Raw genomic sequence first — 5,500 nt, 5'->3', positions numbered from 1 at the left:
TTCCACTAGCTATAAGCCTTCAAACTTTTAAAATATTCCTACCTATGTGGTTCAGAGTTTTGGAGCTCTTCCCTGAACCTGCTTTTCCTGGTGTTCTGTGGTATTGCTGATGGAGAACTTCTCTGCACCTCTACCCTATCTGCCACAAGCCCTGCTCCCCCCGCCCCGATAGGTGTTGTTTTTTTGTTTGTTTCTTTAAGGATGTATTTTTCTTTAGGGGCGTATTAGACTGCTTAATTGCTATGCATTATATTTGCATTTTCAAGAGATTGTGAAAGGTTACATGCTCTTGAATTTATTGCTAGATTTTTTTTAGAAAATAATGTCATGAGGGAATGATTCTTTTACTTAAAATATCCTTGTGGTTACTTCATCTTTTACTGTGCAGAGTGACCTAAATAGAATTTTTTCTATTAAAATTTTCACTACTTTATAAGTTTTTAAAAATGAACATCAGAAATGTATGACTTTCTCGTGATGGTAGGACAAGTTGCTACTCTTTGGAGTATTTATTTTTTTCTTTGTTTTGCATTGCTCAGAAATAATCCGAAACTCTTCTCACTTACATCTACTATTTGTTTTTTGAGTAAACAAACAAATGGCAGCTTCATTGGATCGTACACCTTTGGCAAATTTGTTAAGATTATGACAGAAGATGTTCCTTAAAGATCGATAACCTTGTCTTCTCAGTAAAAAACAAGATGCTATTGTGTCCATTTCAATTCATGGTGATCCCATATTAGTCAGAGTAGAACTTAGGATTTTCAAAGAGTAGGTTTGGGGAAGTAGATAATTAGCCAGAAAAGTAGATCTTTTTTCTGGCTGTACATAAACTACCATCTTTTGAGTTAGCACCTGAGCTACTAACCATTTGCATTACCCAAGAACTCTGTACTCTCAGTTGAATTCCAGTGAATGTATAGCATTTCTTATAATGTGATTTATAAAATTTCTATTGCTATGTCTATGATAATGGAAGAATCTTTGTGTATTTATAAATATTCTACATTCTGAGAGCTTATAATGTGTCCTTAAATATTGTACATTTCATGAATAGTTTGATCTGCTATGCTATTTCCTATTTTAGTAGGAATAAAACCCACAATAACTTATGAAGACTTATATGCTAGATATTATGTTTAATAGCATTATATATCTTACTTCATTTGATCTTCACACTAACCCTATCAGTTAGTAGTTCCTTTGTAATCATAGAGTGAGCAAACAGAAATCAACTTTAAGTCTATCTGATTACAGAAGTCATGCTTTTCACTAGCGTCTTTTTTCCTGCCTGATGGTAAATCAATGGTGATAGTGGTAGTTGTGTGCCATGCATTCTGTTCTAACTCATAGAGACTCTGTGTAAAGTTTCTGAGTTTTTTAAATCTTTATAGGAGCAGAAAGCCTTATATTTCTCCCCCGGAGAAATTGTTATATTCAAATTGTTAACCTTATGTTTAGTAGCCCAACTCATGATCTTAAAATATTTTCTGTTTTGCTGAGCAGCAGAGTTGAGGCCAGGTTTTTCATGAAGCAGAACACAAATGGGAAAGAGTCTGGCCAAGGGACTAGGGAGTCAGAATGGAGTCTGTAGACACCTAGGACTAAGCAGAGTACATGTTCAGGAGGGGAGACCTCGGGTATAGGAAGAACTAAGGAACAGCAAGTGGTACTAATCATCAGTTGCCTAGTACTTTTCACAGATAGGAACAGAGCTTCCCACCTCTGACTCCGAAGAGAATAAACTTCTTTTAACAGATTGCTCTTTTGTTGGTTCCCTCTTAGAGACCCTTATAGAGTTTCTGAGAAGCAGCTGGTAGATTTGAACTACCAGCTCTGTGGTTCTCAGTCCAGTGTTGATTCTACAGCTCCACACAAGTAGTTACGTCTTAACAGATTTATGGTTGTTATTGTTAAGTGCCATTGAGTTGGTTCCAAACCATAGAAATCCGGTATTTCTTATGAGCAGCTGGTGAGCTTGAACCACCGCTTTTGTGGACTGACTTTGCAGTCCAGCGCATTAACCCACAGTGCCACACCAGGATACTCACTATTAAAACTCTCAACGAGTCCAACCATTACCTAGAAGTAATAGATAATTATTTAACTCATACTGCGAGCTTACTATATTGCCAGTCATTTAAATAAGCAATACAAAAGCCCAATTTCATGTAATCTCACATGGGTTCTATGAGGTAAATTCTATTACCTCATTTTGTTTTTTCCCAGATAGAGAAATTGAGCCTAAGTTTTCAATTTCTAGGTACTACCTACTATAGCTAATTGTCTGGAGGTTAAAAACAAATAGTAAGTTTAAAACATCACGATCTAAGATTAAAGCAGTACATATTGTTTGTTATTAGTAGTAGAATATAAGTATAAATCATATTAGCAGTATTAATTGGTTATAAATATTAGCTCTATTGAAGTACAACATTTTGTAAAATTTTTTATAGCTTATAGCTTCTCTTGTTCCAAAAAAAAAAAAAAAATGATTGAAAGATTTGGCAAAAAGCCATAAAGGGACAATTTGTTTTACCTGGAAAGCAAAAGGAATCCATTAGATTTCAAGATACAGCACGAGACTTCAAAGAGGTTTCATGGTCCAAGGGCACTCTTCAGACTATACTCCAACACCAGTTTGAGAGCAACCTATTCAATCCCCTCTGACATCATTTTAATGACTTTAGATTTGTGATTATGTGTATATGTTTATATGGGATGTGTCAAAGTTAATGTTAGGAATTGAATTTCAATATAATTGAAATGTAGTACATAGAAAACATGTTTCTATATTAAGACGGTCAGCAATTAAAACTTACTATAAAGCAATATTCATCCAATTAATATGTTTTTACTGTTTCAGGGAAGATAGATATTACAGTCACTAGCTAATAGGGACATTGGAACATTTAAAAGTTATCATGAATAGAGGCTGAGCAGAAAATGATATGGTTGTTATATTTCAGTATTTTAAAAAATGATCCATTAATAACTACATTCAGTCACTAATAGCTACATACAAACTTGCCCTTTCAGTGCTTTCCTTCCAGTGGAGTCTAAATACTTGTCTTCTATCAGTTAAAAAGTTTGAGGGATAAAAAGAGTTCTTAGCTTAGAGTGAAGATACATATTAGTTTTCAGCTTCTCAAAAGTGCTATTATATTTTTGCATCTTTTGTCATACAAAACCTAACAAAATGCTTGGATTTTATTTGATGCTTTAAAATCCACTGAGAAAGGAGAAGAGAGAAAGGAGAAAGAATGAACCGAGTTTCTACTCTACTAACTCAGTAGAGTTATAAAATTATTTGCTTAATTATATTTTCAACTCAGATTTTTACAATGTAATTTAGAGGGTCATTCCTCACTAAATCCTAGCATTTATTTTTTGTTGTTGTTTTGTTTTTTTAGTTTTTATTGAGAGTTAAGTGATAGTATACATAAGAGAACATTGCTTTACATTCATCCTATCTTATTGCATTTCATTGCCATGGTTACAATCCCCTCCATGCATCATCTAACAAACAAAGGTATACCCACAAGACTGCCCACCCGCCTGCCATCAGCACACAGACCCTCTCCCTCCTTGAGTCCAGTGTCCCCCCAGCTGCTTCATCTCTCCTTGCCATCGTCTCTGCCTCCATCTTTAGAGTCACTGCTTCTCTGGATAGGGTCCCACATACGGTCTTCTCCCTTGATGGTCCCCGGGACCTCCACTCCTGCAATGCAAAATCAACCACTCCCCCTCTTTTTGTTGCAAAATGTCCACCTTTATGTTTCCAACACTTACAGTCAGTCCTGATAGCAATTTTTCACTATTGAACCAAAAGAGTCTTATCCCCATCTCCCTTCATCAGCCCCATCCAGATAGGTTGGAAGCTACTCAGTGGAGATTCTACCTTCCTCAGCACCCTCTGGAACTAGGCTGCCTCTTGAAAGCTGGTAAGCCAGTCACTTCTTGCCTTTGTAGCCCCCCACTTCCTTTTGGGTAACCAATGTCTAAGTTGCCCATCCCTGTCAACCCTGTGTACTGAGGGGGTGGGAATAATCTTCACTGTAAAGATTTATTCCCTCCTTTGAACTGCTACATCCATAAGTATAGGTCAAGTTCATCAAATTGTATATGTCAAGTTCATCAAATTACTCTTTTTTTTCCTCTTCTTTCTTCTTCTAGTCGAGTTCTGATCATCCGGCCATTGAAGCCAGTTAAAGTGGATACTATCTGCAAGTATGGGTGTTCTTGTGCATCTTCCCTCACTTCATATCATCTGGATCCTTCACTCTGCATTCTAGTCCTCTGTGGCCATGTCCCTATCTCTGGGTCCAGAAGTCCCTAGGTCTTGCCATACTGCTGGCCAACCAGGTGTCATTACATGTTAACAGGAGTCTTTTGCACATGGCCAGACTTAGCTCACAACTTCATTGCTGTTTTCCCCCCCACTTCTCCTTATTGGTGACCAATATGGTCTCCAGCAAGACCCCAAGCCTGCTCGTGTTCTCCCCTTGAGTCTTAGTCTTGGAAGGGGTTTGCCTTAAGGGGACCCTACCACTTGCTTTGATGGCTCCCAGGCAAAAAAACTTGCTTGTTCTTGTAGTAGTGAATCAGACTGCCATTACTGTTTTTTATTTTTCCTGATGGTTTTCTTTCAAGAAGTATCTTCTGTTCTTCTAGCCGCTACAGGCTGGTCTGCCTGTCCTTTTAAGTGACTATTTCCCACCTCAGAAGATTCTGGATGGGGAAAAGGATTCAACCTATGGTCTTACTAGCATTTATTTTTAAGTATTATTTTTATTTTATATAAAAAATGCTGGGTATTATAGAAACAGTTGGAAAATACAGATAAGCACATAGAAATAAATAGTATTTTGTCATAATTCTAGCATAATTCCACAAAATTTAACAAACAAGTTCTTTCAGGACTTTACATGAATATTCATTAAAGCCAAGGTGCATTGAAGAAATTGGCAAAGAACAAGGCACCAGGAATTGATGGAATACAAATTGAAATCTTTCAAGAAAGTGAGGCAGCACAGAAGGCACTCACTCATCTCTGCGAAGAAATTTGGAAGACAACTATCTGGCTGATTGATTGGAAGAGATCCATAATTGTGCCCATTCCAAAGAGAGGTGGACCCAACAGAATGCGGAAATTATCAGACAGTCTCTTTGATAGCCCATGAGAGTAAAATTTTCATAAAGGTAATACAGAAACGGCTTCAATCATACATTGACAGAGAACTTCCAGAGGTTCAAGCTGGATTCAGAAGAGGCTGTGGAAGGAGGGATATCATTGCTAATGTCCAATGGGTCTTGGCTGAAAGCAGAGAATATCAGAAAGATGTTGACCTGTGCTTTATTGACTATGCATAGGCTTTTGTTTATGTGGATCATGACAAGCTATGGACAACATTGCAAAGTATGAGTATCCCAGAACACTAAATTGTGCTCATGAGAAATATGTACCTGGACCAAGAGGCAGTTGTTCAAATAGAACATG

This window comes from Chrysochloris asiatica, unplaced genomic scaffold, assembly GCF_000296735.1.
Source record: "Chrysochloris asiatica unplaced genomic scaffold, ChrAsi1.0 scaffold00053, whole genome shotgun sequence".
In the NCBI taxonomy this organism is placed as follows: domain Eukaryota; kingdom Metazoa; phylum Chordata; class Mammalia; order Afrosoricida; family Chrysochloridae; genus Chrysochloris; species Chrysochloris asiatica.
This window is presented reverse-complemented; position numbering follows the sequence as displayed.